The 16,374-nt window shown below is 37.5% G+C and overlaps 1 protein-coding gene across 1 annotated transcript in view; it reads right to left on the bottom strand.

Moving 5' to 3' along the window:
* LOC124160563 (cuticle protein 19.8-like) overlaps window positions 1-16,374 on the bottom strand; it is a 143,961-nt gene that overhangs the window by 45,505 nt on the left and 82,082 nt on the right. The window lies entirely within an intron of this gene.

Raw genomic sequence — 16,374 nt, 5'->3', positions numbered from 1 at the left:
AGGGCGTGAGCTCATGGATGGGTGCATTCATAAAGTGCATACCTATCGCTCAAGCCATTCCTTCACTGCCCTCTTGCGTCCTTCTCTGACTCAAAACCATTCTAAAGCCTTTCCTGCGGTCACAAGGGAACGCGGTCTCGTGAAAAAGCATGGAAGAATTACGCTCGAGCTGCATCTTTTTATCCCGACCTCACACCCTTCAAAGAGGCCGGCCGCTGCATTTCCCACGACCGGCTTACCATGCGATGAATGACTCGTCCGTTTCGGAACACGACGCTCAACTGTTTGTAACAATGCAGTGTCAGATGGGTTCGTCAAAACCCTTAACGATGGCGGATTCTATTGTGTCGGGAAAATAGAGGGAAAAAGAGTGGAATTGTGTAAGTTTTTAAAAATATCGTGCTCGAAATATTTTACAAAGAAATAGGAATTCAGAATTAAGAACTGAACCTACTCCTATAATTTGAAATTTTTTCGACTTAGAAAACTAATGCTTTGCGGTTTTTATTCAAGATTCACGTACAAGGAATGTGAAACGTATAAGAAAAGTAAACGGGCAAAAGACTGAGCTGTGATGTGGATTAACTTTTTACGTAGAAAATTTGAGGAGGAACTAATCAGCCGGAAGAATATGAGGAATAAAGTACCTTAGCAAAGGGGCGCTCGTAAATAGAAAGTCCAATGATAGGATCGTTGTGTTACAGTTTAAAAGAAAACCAATGAAGCCCAAATCTATAAGGTGGCACTTTACGGAACGAAAACGTGGACTCCGGGTAAGGAGGACGAGAAAATAGTCGTTCGAGTTATGAGTTTGGATATACCTTTCGTTAAGTGAGGATGGAAGTTCAATTTGTTAGGGGAACAGGGTAGGTGAACTCTTAAAATATTACGTATAAACCTATATCTACCGGTTGGATACCTTGTACAGAGTGTTTCAGGAGGAATCTGCAATACTTCCTGAAGTGGTGGGGGAGACAATTTTTAAACATGTTTTTGCCCATAAACATGGGGTCGTAACTCCTTAGTTACTGAGCTGAGGCAATACAAAAAAATATTTATGGATGAAGTTTGCAGTTACCATAAAGACGCTTTTTCTAGGGTGCACATTTAAATCTACATACTACCCCGCAAGCCGCCTAAAAGGCGTGTGACAGGGGATGTTAGGACACCAGCCGTTAACATATAAAAATGAAGTGCTCTAACGATGCTAGGACTAGCATTTGTTAAAGTCCTTTATGGTTCGGGGGAAAAATGAATTCTCATATCTGACCGTTAGGAATAACATCTCTTAATTTATCGCTTCCATCGGACCTGGAAATATAGTGGGGATCTAATATTATATTCTCCGTGTCGCTCTTAAAGATATCCATTCTCAATTGTTCAAGCCTAGCGCGCAGTGTACAGTCGTTTCGAAATTTTATTTTATTCTCTGTATTTTTATGGACATCAAATACTTGAAGTTGGACGAAAATGTGTGATTATAATTGTCTGAAGCAATTAATATCTGAGCTTAGTTAAACGAGAGCTATGAGCAAGTATCATAAATACAATTGCGGAATTTTGGGATTAATTGTTCCATAAAATTCCGTATGATAAATCCATTAAAAATCACTCGTAGAAAATAACTACTGAGATTACATATGGAATCTATGATGATGTCAAAAGACGCTTACATTGCCATCATTTCCATGCTGAGGCCTTAGATTAGGTCACGAGAATCAACTATTACAGCATTGATGTGCTCCAAAAATGTCGGAAAGTATTGAAAACGATACTGCGGTGCACTAGTGATATTTCTCCTCAGTGAATCCCAAAATTGCATCTACTGCCAGGAAAAAATGATCATTTCGGTGCTCAAGTGAGAAAGCTTAAGAACTAAACAATTTGACCGTGCACATAACTGTTTGGGAGGCCACTCTAAGATTTTATGAGTAACCGCGGCTTTTGGCCTTTATAATATTTTACTTTAGTACTTTACTGTAATAATACATTTTTTCCTTGCCATAACTCAGTAACTAAGGAGTTGCCACTCCATGTTTATGAGCGTATTGCAAGAAGTGATGTCATCGTTAAAATAAAGCTGCTGTGCATGATAATGCGGAAACTAAATTTTTCAAGGATAATGACCATAAATTAGATGAGAAATAAAATATAGGGCAACCTTTTTAATTATGTAATATCGCCTGCTTCTTTTATTGGTTCTAGTTTGTAAGGAATACGACTCTTGGTAATGCTAGTATGTAGAAATTAAAGTGATGACTACCATGCTACGGGATAATTTTTTATGTCTATTGTCTCAATCAAAGCTTTTAAGCACTGCATGAAACAAGTGACTTTGTAGGCAGTCACGCACACGGATGCAAAGTTAAATGCACCAAAGGATGAAGTTCGCCATGAAAAAATATTTGACTTAGCCGGGATTTGAACCCGGATCTCCCACCGAAGTTCGCTCTGAGAAAATGGCTTACCTGGCTAATACGCCTGACTAGCAATTGGGAAATCCGGGTTCGAATCCTAGCTAAGTCAAATATTTTCCATGGCAAAATTCATCCTTTGGTGTATTAAACAAAGTTTTTAACACATTCCTTAGCTACTTAAATATTACTAGCAACGTCTGTAGGTTCTATTTATCTATCTTTCTGCTCACCTCGGTCTTGCTTACCTCCCCTCCCTTGCGTCCAATTCCCGCCGATCTTAAATGGAAAGGCGCTAGGATGGAAACTTTCTCACGACTTCACTCCGTTATTGCAGAATGCACGCTTATATGTAACGCCGGGCGAGATAAGTGGACTTTTGTGTCCGCGCGATATAATTAGGCAACGTGGTTCCTAGAATTCCCCAAAGGTTCGCAGTCTTTTGACGCTCGGAAACGTGATGTGAGTCTCGACACGTTAGGCGGCCTCGCGTCTGTCATTGCGAAAAAAATTGCTCATGAACAGGATTGTTTTATATTGAAAAATGGTCACGTATTCTCAAGATGTGTCACTGGGTGAAATGTTTTTCATCTTCTCTTTATAGTGAGAATGATTGGATGATGGATTTATAAATGGCTTTCCATTCTCAGGAAAATATTTCATTCATCTTAAAATCTTGAAACATTGATGGTTAAAACCATGCTTCCTTGCGCACGTTTTTTTTCAATTTGACCATTAATTTTTTGTATAGTTTTTTTTCGAATAATGAGCAATATGGTAAATTTCTTTTTCAATTTTATTGGCCGTTTATGGTGTAGGAATTATTGTGGCGCCATAGAAACCGGCGAGAACGCCAAAAATTACCTCCATTATTGCATTGCATTATTGTGACGCCACGCCCATGAACGTCTAATAGACGCCGCGCCGCTATCATAGAATAATAAATTTACAAGCTTCAAGCGCACGCTTAAGGTAGAAGTAAAGCGTTTAGCAGATTAAGATGGTGAAAATTACCCCCAGATATTTGGAAAAATAAAAATTATACTCTTAGAGCACAGCAAAAATTATGTGTTTCCCCAAAGTTTCAGGTCTCAAAAATGGCAATTAACCCCAAATACAATTAAAACACGATTTTTAGTATTTTAACCAGCTCTTCAGTTTTTAGTTTTGGCAAAAAGTTTTCTTGATTTTAAATGTATATGCTATTATGTTTTAATATCCTGATTTTTTCAAAATTTTGTGACCGAAAACTGCAATTCTACGTGGGAATGAAATTTTCAGCACTACATTAAAAAATTTAGGAAACAATACACACGTTAAAAAAAATACATATTGTTTCCCTTACATCAAATTATATTCATAATATTTTCAGATTTTTAAAATTGGTGGAACACGGTCAAAAACGCTAATAACTAACATCTCTCTGTATATGAGGAAAATTGATTTGATTGTTGAAAGCAACGATTATTGATCAGTTTGTATTATTAACTGAGAATAAATATTAACAACAACAATACCTATAACACTAATAATAACAGTAATTAATGCTTATAACTTTTCTGTTAATTTCTTCAAGCTTTGAGAAAAACGAGGTCAGCCGAAAATGTTTTTTTTTCGTATCTGCTGACTTTAATGACGAAGTGGTGATAATAATTGGTACAGCGTCTTCTCTTCGTCTTTTTGACCATGTACAAAGGCCGTTTTCTTGGGGCATCTCAACCTGCTAGTCCCTTTTAGGTTTTTATTTTATACCTCAAAAGGGACTGCACAAGCGGAAACACCAAATCGTTTCAGGTCTTGAAAATTTAAGAATACCTTGTGATGAATGGAAGTGCACCGATGTGTCACTGAGCCACCTTTTAAGTAGTCAGTTAGGGAAATCATGTAATTTTGTGTATTGTTCGGTAATACAATCAATTAATGCACTAATTATTTTGTATTTGCTCTTATAGAACGCCTATATTTGACGCTTAATTTTTCATTCATTTCCTTTATGGAAATCTATCGTAAGAATGTACATAGCAGTCAAAAATGTATTGAAAAGGTTGCGAGGTGTATAGTGGAGAGATGCATTGTAAAAAGGTAAAATTTGGATCAGGAAATGTATGATTGCGTGACAAAAAAGTATATTTTGAGGATTTTCAGGCAACTCGAGTAAATATACCAATGCGTCTAATAAATTTGATAAAGTCACCATGCATCACAAAGGAGCCATTGAAATGTGAACATAAACCTTCATTGTCTATGAGAGGAGAAGTGGTTGGAAAATCCTTGAAATGCCTTCGAGCTGAAGTTCTCTGAAATTCTGCGCGATAAAATGGAATTTCAGCATCTACAGACGAAATTAAACTCTTTGGCTCAATTTTTGGAGGTCCGTGATTTTTTAGGTTCCTGGATCATCGTTTCATATTCCAACTTTTTTACGCACATAGTTTATGTATATTGCTTCCTAGATAGCCAGTCAAATCAAAAATCTTAATATATTATTAATTAATATTTACTGTGTGTCTGAATGAAATGTCATTTCGACCCTTAGTGAAAGTTTTTACGCGTTCATTAACTTAGAAAGTATTATTTAGAAACATTTAAGTTGTGCTTGAATATTTTGCAGAATGTCTAATCGGGAATTTCATTTTTACAGAATACACTCGACAAACTATTAAGCATGGAGAGGAATTTTTCGCGAATTATCTCAGATTCACAACGAGCATCGGTAAATATGGACTTGGCCACTTTCTCACATTGATTTCATTGGAAAATATCGAGAATTTTTTAATCTTGCTTATTGCATTCTACTAAAAGCATATACGTTATGTCAAATTGCCCAGTTGATGATTAACATCGGGGCATTTGAAAACATCATCCCAGGCTATGAAATTATTTATTCATCTTCATCACCAAAAATAAAAATGCCATTCAGCTCAGGTGAACATGAATTACCACATATTTTATGATTACCTTACCCTCGCAGTTCGCTATCAGTGAACGAATTAAAGATTCCTAAAGCTTTTTAGGTGACTCCAATAATCTCATGGCTTTATTGGTTGGTCAAATTTTATGATCATATCGGCCATCATTCATTTTTCGATTTTTTCTTAAACGCTGGCAAGTGACGAAACGTCAGATTTGTTTTGGAAGCGTTATGTAAACAGGGTTGCTACGTGCGAGGTCTCGAAGAAGAGGAACGTGCAGTATCGCGAAGGGATTTGAATCTTTATCTGTGACCAATCTAATTTACCCTCCAACGTCCCAGGTTGAGTGGTTATATGAGAGTAGGGGAAGAAAGAGGATGGGTGGAAGGCGGAGATGAAGTATGAAGGGGAGAAAAAGGTCGCTCTCCAATTTAATTTCAATTACCAATATTGATCGCGTTTAAGATATGGCGGATTTTATTTTTCCCTTTCATCATTCTGCCACCTTACCCTTCCATCTTGTCGAAGAATCGAAGGACGTCGAAGTTATCCGAGGCAAAATCTACGTCACTCAGCCGTAACCAAACCGATGAATATGCTTTTAATCTCCTTCTGTCTTGTATTTTCTGATTTCCGTCAGTTTTAGTTCGTATCGCACGTTGTGTTTAAAAAGAAATCGGTAGGCGGATCTTTTGGACGCAAATTTAATATTTTCATTAGTTAAATGAAATATTGCAACACATCCCCTCAATTTATTCGAGTACGATAAGTTTCGTCTCTACAACATATTCTGTAAAAAAGGAACACATCTTGCTCAAATAACAGTGTAAATATTGCAATTTTTCATGTAACTGTTTCAATAATTCCCACCAAATCAAGCCACATGTCATGCATGATATCAATATTTTCAGCCTATCTTACTTATTTGTATACCTTAAATCCTTCTCAATCATCTTGGCAGATGGCAGATAGGTCTAATAGTTTTGCAGGTTATGGAAGAGCATGTTATTATGAAGGTAACTATGTTAGAGCCAATTGCAATGTGAATGACATAACCCACTGTGCTAACCTCAAATCTCTATTCAAAACCATCAACCTTCACTTGCATCTGGTGTGCTATTGTAACCCAAAGATAAGAATTGGAAATGATTATTATGGCTTAAATGACACCTTTAAGTTGTCTCGTAATACTGAGTTAACCCGCTCTGATATTTTTTCCCGATTCGGGTTGTTTACCGTATATGCTGATTGACACGGGTTCTGTCGGAGCCTTTACGATGCCCGTTGAAATCAGTATGGCTCCGTCCGTCATGGATTTTAAACCCTTCTCATTTTTCTGTTAGGTAAAACTTATGCTGATTAATTTTCAAATAATGAGATAATTTTCCGCCATTACGTAGTACTTCTCTCGTCAGATTTCTTAAAAATCGTATAAAATGATGTAAATCTAGCTCAATAAAATGTTGATACGCTTAAAAAATGGTAAAAACAATGTCAAAATTCAGATTAAGGTTATCAAAGGTTTGGGAATTATAAATTGCTTTTGTTGCCGTTACTAATTATCCTTCAATCAACTTTGGTCGAAGGCGATTAGAAGCAGACTTCATCGCCTCATTTGGTGATGGCCGCCTTTCTGTAACACAGAAATGTAGTTAGTATAACTGTATCATTACCTTCATCTCGTCCCTAATTTGTACTTATTTTTTCCTTTAAACTACACAACTACCCCTGCACTATCCTCCATCTTCTGTATTTGTGTATGGACAATGCGAAAATGTCAGAGAACCCTGGATTGTGACACAAGGGTCAAAACCTTTTGCATGCATTGGTGAATTGAGGTGATAAAATTATATTTCTTAATTCTATCAATGCGAAATTCCTCATTGACTCGTTATGCATATACTCGAATGCATACGTTAACTTCAACTCATCTTCTCATAAATAGGGAAATTATTTTGTATTCATACATGTTGCTCTCAATCTTTCAAGAAGTTATGCTTCAAAAAATAGCTTTAGTCTGAATCAGTCTTCCTGAAATAATAAATGGATTATTACAAGTCAAAACTGGTGCTGATGTAAGGAAAATTACAGGTTCATGGATGGTTGAGCTCTTGTCATGCTATGTGGGTTTCATAAACATTGAATGCTTGCGTCTCTTTCCTAAAATCGGTCTTGTGTGAAAACTGCTGTCTTATTAACTCTCGAGAGCGTGAAAGCGAATAACTCGCTTGTTCAGTCAATTTTTATCGTGGTCTCTTATAGATATGAAGGTATATTTTTACGGCCTCAGTGCAATGGAATGAAACATGTAGAGATGGATTTACAATTGAGCAGGTTTTATTTCCTAGCATTAGGGAATCGCGTTGACTTAAATAAAACATCTAATATAGAAATTGTTTTGCTAAAAATGTAATAAATTTATGAAATGATACTATATTATTTTTAGTATATATATTGCGTATTTCATTGAAAATTGAAGTTCGGAGGCTTTCTCTTAAAATATCAAAAGGTGCTTAGTGGGAAAAAATTGTTTCAATCGTATTTTAAAAATTATTTCTTTGAAATTGGAATATAATTTGATTGGTTGATATATAAAAATTATGACATGGATTTGATTTTGAGTAGGTGCATATCCAAGGTTGGATTTTAAAGGAAGGTGATTGTTTATTAAATTGAATTTTATGCGTTTATCTAGTTAGATCGTGTCCAACCTCTTGATATGTTGATAAAAAGTTGGGTGTAAAAGAATAAAGAAATTGTTACAACATTGCCGAGAAAGCGATTTTGTGGATTTAGCCGAAACCTCCGGATTCAAAAGATAATCATGATTTCAACTTTATAAATATAATTCGGATAAGAAATAAATATGTGCTGGAGCGTTTTAATGTTTCTAGATGGTGAGTATATGGTTAAATCTGTCCTTACCTTTCGAAACCAATCTTCGGGTTTAATCATGGAGTCAGTGAGTGAGATAAGGATCGCCATTATTTGATTTACATTTAAATACTAAGCTTATCTTAATACATTTCAAGAGGAGACCAAGACTAAAATCAAACTAGTAAGTTAATGATTGAAGTATAGAAAAAGTTTTGCATCCGAGGAAAACGAAACACAAGTGTTAGGCGGAGAAAAAACAAAATCAGTAGAATAGTAGTGGCGAAGAGGGCATTCTACAAAAAGAAGTATCTGCTAAACTACCGCTGATAATGAAAGCAATTGATGAAAAAGTCATTAAATGCTGAATCTTGAGCATGTTTATTCATGGGAGAGAGGCATGGACGTTGATTTCAGAAGAGACGTCAATATTGTAAATATCCAAAATGTGGGGCTACAGAAGAATATTGAAGATCAAATCGATCGACCGAGTAAGTAATGAGGAAGTGCTAAGAAGAGTGGGAGAAAAGAGAATTTATCTAAAAACCTTCAGGAGAAGACGGTACAACTTAGTTGGCCACATTATGAGACCAGTGGTGGATACATAATATGGGTGGTATGGGGGGCGCGCGCACCCCCCTTACAGGGCTGCCCACATTACCTAGCATTTCAGAACCAAAATTGTAACCTTTTTTACAGTCTTTATATCAACTCACCAACCTGTCTGTTTGTTTGTCTGTTTGTTTGTCTGGTACAAATCTTGTAACTCAAATTTGACTCACTTCCTGTGAAGCAAAAACGCTGAAATTTTGCACACTTCTTCATTTCCGATGACAATACATGAAAATATAACTTTTTCTCTCCAACCCCCCTTTAACCACCCCCCAGTCAACCCCCCCCAAAACATGTTTTTGATCTAAGAAGTTCCAAATGGTCGATTTTCGTGTTTCGTGGCATTTTTAACATAGGGGTAGGCATTTAAAAGCATAGGGGTGGCATTTTGAAACATAGGGGGCTTACCATTCACTGAAAATTTAATAAATATAGTGACTTTTTTAATACGTCACTATTGGTTTTTCGGGGTCACTGAGTTTTTTTGCTTTGTGTCATATATAAACGTTTCTCATCCCCTGTAATCTAAATATAAAGGCTGGTTTAAAAAAAAATTTTTTTTATAAGAGCTTATTATACCTTAATCTTGGCATTATCTTGTATATGCGTATTATCAGTTTCAATAAAACTTTTTTAAACTTTGCATGTGACATATTATTTGTCATTTCTACAAAAGTAAAGGTAGCTCGTGATATCTTTTGTGGCCCCCTTAAGTTTTCTCTCTATCCGCTACTTTAAGAGACATGATCCCCCAAATGAAAAAAAATCGTACAAGGAAAGCTGGAAGGGAAGAAGGGTAAGGGACGGCCCCGAATGAGGACAGGTTATGAAGGATATAAAATAGAAGAAATACTAAAATATGAAGAGGCTAGCTGATAGTGGATATAAATACACACAAATTTACAAACAAAAATACTTCGAATATACGTTTTGTGTTGGCACATCTTGAAAGGCCATGTTTTTCTTTCCACACTCATTGTGCTTATTGAAGCTGGCCAATACCTTAAGCCGTGGTGTGAGACCCAACGGGCCCCTAAGTCACACGCATTGCATCGGTGCTTTAAAAATATGTGAGCGAGTTTCGTTCCTTTTATTTTCCGAGGTGTTGGAAACGTGCGGGGGAGGATTGCATTCGTCCTTGAGATACGATTTCCAGGTACTTCGGTGTCGAATGCGTGCGCTTAACAGCCTAATTATTTCAGAGCTGTCTATCGCAAAGCTGACGTTGGGAAAATTGCTTTCCACCCACCCGCCATTTCACGTAATTGTCTCGGAACGTTGAAATAAATGGCTTCCTTTCCAGTGATCCTCCAGGACAACAAAGAAGTTGCCGATAGGTTTTAACCTTCGTTTCGATATTAAAGTTATCTCGTCCATCACTTCTAAGCAAGGATGGCAAGTGAAACGAAACGAAAATGTTTCGTTTCAACCCGGAGGGAGTTTCACCCTGAAGACGATGGCAGACTTAGCCTTCGAAACGTCGGTGCAGAAAATCCCTTGGACCCGGCTGGAAACCCGAGAACTCTTCCTCCAACCCGGAGGGTAATGAAAATACGAGGACTAGGTTTAGTTTCGTTCCCTCACGAAATTAAAATCACTAAAAGAGTTTAGTTTCGACCGGGACGAAACTTTACTCCCGGGAAGGAAGCTAAACTAAACGAAACTCCGCTGCTCATAGTTATGTTTCGATCTCTGAAGTTGAGTGGCTATATATGGATCCTATAAGAGGGAATAGTTTCGACCCATTGCGTTTGACATACGTATCGAGAGGTTAAAACATTGAGCTCAAAAATCGAATGCCTTGTTTGCGTTCACCGTTCTCATGTTTGTGGTAAAAATATGAAATATGATACATCTAATGGCGGTAGGCCGAACATCTACTTCATTCAACCATGCTTTGTACTCGTTGTGTGGGTCGAAACTAAACTGTTAGGAAGTGAAGCGCGTGGTCTCTCCGGTGCGAAACATTATCTGCGTTTCGTTTCGTCTGCGAGTTTTACTTTAGTTTTGACCTGAAATAGTTTTGACTCCGATTTCGTTTCGACCCCGAGTTTAGCTCCCCAGGTTTAAATCCATTTCCTTTCGTTTCTACATTGCGCACCCGGGAACGAAACTATTGAAATTTTACTGGTTTTGACTTTCGTTTAGTTTCTGTCTGCCATCCCTGCTTCTAAGGTCAAAGGCTTCGCTTGATAAGTATTTGCCCACCCAATAGGGAATGGTTTCTTTATATTAACGCCTTTTTGTTGTGCAATAATTATATTGTTACTATTTGGAACGGGATTTCAAATAAAAGGAGAGTATATTTAGACTTGTTTCTGATTTATACTTTTCATCATCATTGGCAGGAGATGCCCATCCAAGATTGCCCATCTATGTCCATGATGATCTAATTGAAAGTTTTGAGGGGACAGCGGAAGACTTTTCTCACTTACCAAGATGATACGGAGAAAATTTGAGCATCCGTTTATTATAAGAAGTACGGATTTGAAGTGCAAATGCTACTTTGAACGATAGGACCTAGACTAGTGAATTTCCAGCTCAAAAGGTGGAAAAACTTCTACGGAGATGGTAAATTTAATCACCGGTGACATAATAAAACATTGGAATAGCATTAGCCTCCATCGTTCACTTATGCAGGGGCTACACGGGAGATAAAATAATATGGAAAATATTATCACAATCACTGGTCAACAATCGTAAGATTTGTCTGACGCAACACTCACATCAATTCTCCTATCAGCTAATCTGTTCACACCTACGCATTTCTTTTCTTTAAATCCTTTCTTTACCGGTTCCATAGATTTCATTATAATTCTTCCTTTTCCGTTCCGAATTTTGCCTTCATCATACCATTATGTTTCAAGATATGGCATATACGGTTGTTCCGTCATCTTGTTAAGGTTTTCATGAGGCTTCTATTCTCCCCTGTTTTTTTCTTGAGCTTTTGTGGAATTTAAATAATTTATTTTTATGAATGTTATTGCCAGTCTAAAAATGCCCGTTAACTCCTGGAAGTTTTTTAGGAGAAATAAGTCTGAGTAATGGAAACAGGCATCTGAATCCCCGCTTCACCGTAAAGCTTCAGAGCGTTAAAATAAACTACTTTCCTTCAATTTATGCCTAATGAGCAAAAAAGGAATCTGATAGATTTATTTTACCCTTTGTATTAAATTTAAACACATTTTACCTGATCTCATCCATTATTTGTAAGGCTTCGCTGGTGACGAGATTGTCGAATTTATAACGGATTCTTCTGAGGAACAACTTGCCGTGACTCAGTAATCATTCTCAATCAGGAGCGGAATTTAGAGTGGATCGGGTATTGTATGATGCTGAAGGTAGTTGGCTTCCCACCCAGTCGATTTAGATTCCCATTCTTTTGGTGTTAATTTTTCAGGCTGCCCCATTCCTCAGAACCCCCGCATTAGGGCGGGACAGTGGGGGCACGTGCCCCGGGCGGCATATTTCGGGCGCGGCAAACTTTAAAAATTTTATTACAAAAGTCATTTAATTTCCATTATTTCTTTTATTAAAATTTTTAAGAAAAATTAACAATTTATAAATTTTGAAACAGTAGTATTAACGAAAGTTCTTAATACCTATATTACGGGTGTGTAATTTCAACTACCGCAACCCAAAAAATATAACTTAAGGATGTACTATCTATATTTAAGTGGTGGGGGTAGGGAAAAGAAGGAAGTGAAGGGGGATCATGTGGGGGGGGGGGGAAGCTAACAGATTCTTAGACCCCAGTCCCCCCAGGCAAATTCCCAGTTCCGGCCCAGCCATCCCAGCTTGAGGTCTTTGTGAAGGAGACTTCAAGTTCAGCACTTAGTCAGTTGGATGGGATGTTTGGCCTTTTTAGTCCCCTTGGCGCCTTTCGTTTAGAGTAGGTTAATGATGACGCCGGGTTTCTCTCCACCCTTTCATATGGCGTAAATGACCTCAGCTGTCGGTTGCCTCCTAAAAATATCAATCTACTTCCGTACATAATTTTGAATGTAAAGGAATCATCGTTTTTTGCACCAAATTCTTATTTTTACGGAGACGTAAGTCAAATAAATATGGAGCATTACTTTTTCTAGTTGTAGAGAACTCGGGGATACATCTTAGGAAAAATTATAACTTGAAATTGAAATACTTCTGCGTCGATAAGTGGTTTTTGTTGGCATAAAATTTCGTAACTACTGAGTGGAAGGTTGTAAAATTGGCTATAATTGGCTTCATCTTTCCTGCAAATCACAAGATAGGCCATTGAATCTTTGGGTGAATGCAGATGCCTCTACGTTTTTCATAATTATATGACCCTTCACTGTGATATCGCAGGGGCCTAAAAACAGGAGTTATAGCACAATTTCCTTGCAAAGTCTATGGATTGATTGTTTCATAATAGTAGCTTACACATTACTTTGATTGGATTTAGACGTTTTCTCGATAATTTTATTTTGAGTACTTTAGAAAGTTCACATCCAGATAGGGACTCACAGCTCTGGTTTTTTATTCATTTGTTTCATCATATTCACAGTTGTGGGTGACTCGCTCCAATAACACTCAGTGACTGATTTAATGATAAGTCGTCTAAATAATTAAATGTAGCGTGATATTTTTCTGGTTTGCCCGAAACGAACTAAGCAGCGGGAATTCTTGGCAGTTTTACTCCAGCATAGTTTTTAAAATAAATCCTTCTTCCCCGGGCATAATGAAAGTGAGTAATAATTGATGAAAAGGAGCAAGTCATTTTCATCATTCAGTCGTAGAGAGATTATTTAATATTGAAGAAAAATTGAATAGCACCCTTGATAATACATCTCCATTCACTTATAATGATCGAGTCTAGCATTGTGCTCAATTTTCCTTTCCTTCCGAACAAAGGCATGGGAAAATGATACAGCTACTCATCATCCTCAGTCACTTCATGCGCTACCTGGACAACATATTGCACGCGATGGCTTTTAAACCATCAATTGGAAAACACTAGGGAGAGAGTTTCACCTTAATATAGTTTTGTTTCTCTTCAAATTGGACGCTATAATAAGCTGTGCTATTCTTTATCCTTGCTCTTCGAGTGTTAATATTATTTCTAAAAATTATTATTCAATTATAGTTTATATATAAAAAACATTTATTACATACATCATGTTCTTAGGGTCAGATTTACAATTTCAGGCTTCGTTGACCGTAGCATGATGCAGTCGTAACCTGAATTTGGAAGTGGCTTAAAGACACGCCGAAGAAAATGTCTTCAGCGTAGCGGTCAGTTAAACTATTGAACTTTAATGGAAGAATTTTTCGACTTTAGCTTCGTGAATCGCGTGATAGGTTGTTTAAATGAGTTACTAATATGAACTCATAAATAAGTTTTTAGATTTCCGCAGTAATATTTTTTGACTTAACCCATGTTCAGCAATTTATTGCATCTACCAAGTTAATTATATTCACAATGAGGGACGTAAACATCTTCAAAGTTAAGATCGAGTTGATAACTTAGGAAGGCGCGTCACTCCCGTTCTACAAATCTATTTCATAACGTACGGAATACTTTTAAATTTCAAGCATTTAAAAAATGCTTGCTATAACTTTGACTTTTTCTGAAGCTATTGTGCAGAAAGAACTTGCCAACTTTTGCCTGGATCTTCATCATCATCATCATCACTGGTCAACAATCCGTAATATAAGGTTGTTCCGTTTTCTTGTTAAGGTTTTCACGAGGCTTCTCTTCATCTCGATATCTTATTGTTAGTGGGAGTTAAACTTTTATGTTTGAGATGCAGGAAAATGTTGACAATTGTTTTTTTTTGCCCTTAAAATTTTAAGATGATGAAGTAAGTTTTAATTGAATAATACCTTGCGAAAAAAGACGTTACAACTGCTGGAGCGGGAGTAATGGTGATAACGTCCTCTAAACGTAAAAATAATATGCTGATAGCTAGGTCGGTCAAGTGTAATTTTGATAGTAATATATATATAAAGTGGTCACTTCCTGAAGACGCCCGCGGAATGGCTGGAGAAACTGTAGTCACCTATGGACAAATCAACGCGGAGGAACGCCCGGAAGCCTAGACTCATACGAAGGAACGCCGCGGAAACCTCAGATAAGGTAGTGATATATATCTGTGATAGTACCTACTATTTGGTTCCCTTGCTCGACGAAAATTTAAACTAGGCGTAAAGGTAGCTACTTTGGAAAGGGCTCCCTCTGAAATAAACACCATTATCATCATAATCAACAGTAAAAAATCCTAAGATTTTCCTGGTTTGACTCAGCTCTCCATTCTGCTCTCCATCCGCTAGTTTTCTTCACAGCGATGTGTTTTTTCTCTTTCACATCCTGTATAACCTGTCCTGTGTAACTTATGCGGGGCCGTCCCTTACAATTTTTCCCTTACTAGTGTCCTTCTACCTTATCTAACGATTTGATCGATGGGTTTTTCTCTTTAATAGGAAAATCCTCCAAAATCGTTGGCACATTAATGGCTAATGCCGAGTTTCGCTAGTTAATGGGCCCTTTCCGCTTCTATAGCGGTAAGGTTTTTTACCCCATCTCTTCCCTTCCAACCCTATCCCTATCACAGTGGCGTCGACGGGCTCCTATCGCGGCGGCGCCTCTTTCCTTGTTCCTTCCCATCCAAATCCTCCCCGGGTGATCGGGCGAATAAGCCTTTGAGACTTGGTTCCCGGTCCCGGTGTGTTGTATTCTTAAGAGGACCCACCTTACAGTCCTGACCTCTTTGTCCTTCTACGATTATTTTCATCTGACCGTCATGCCTCATAATGTGACCACCTAAGAAGCAAACATAATGAAATTAAATCTTGAAATAATTCTCAGTTGAATGTCTCACCAAAAATCGGCTTTTTTGCATATTTCTTTTATATCAACAGTGTTTCCCTCCGTTTTATATCGCGAATAGTAATGCATTTCATTGAAAATGTATGCCTTTACTAGCCAGATATATTAAAATCCCCTCTTGTTCTCCCTTAGGATTCTCATGGATTTATTTTCCCATTTACTTGTATCTTAAGTCTTCGGCAGGAGAAGGTTTATATCAAGAGCGTTTCCGTCCATTTTACGTCTCGAACAGTAATGCAGTTCATTGAAAATTTATGCGTTTACAAGCCCAAATATATTCAAATCCATTCTCGTTCTCTCTAAGGAATCTCATGGATTTAGTTTCCCATTTACTCACTTCTTAAGTCTTTCATCAGGAGAAGGTTGAGTTGATGGGTGAAGGTGGAGCTCACGTGGTTTCGAAGCCTCGGAGGCTGGTGGAATTCACACATCGAGGGCAGATAGGCCAGTTCCTTTCTCTTCACGGTCTGTGGCTTCTCCCAGAAAGTTCAGACACTTAAGAAAATCAAACTGTTTGGATTTAGCCGCGATTGTGGCACATGACGGGAGGGAAATCCTTTGATATAACGAGAATCCCAACCGCGACACCACAATGAGCAACGGAACGCAATGCCCGTTGGGCCATCACACGCTAGCACCGTTTATCGTAGAAAAGGCTCCAACTGAAATTACGAAAAAAATGAATTGCGGGCATTCTTTCGGAAGATATACT

Source organism: Ischnura elegans, chromosome 6 (genome assembly GCF_921293095.1).
Source record: "Ischnura elegans chromosome 6, ioIscEleg1.1, whole genome shotgun sequence".
NCBI lineage: Eukaryota > Metazoa > Arthropoda > Insecta > Odonata > Coenagrionidae > Ischnura > Ischnura elegans.
Note: the sequence above shows the minus strand (reverse complement) of the source record. Positions and strands in the feature narration are given on the sequence as shown.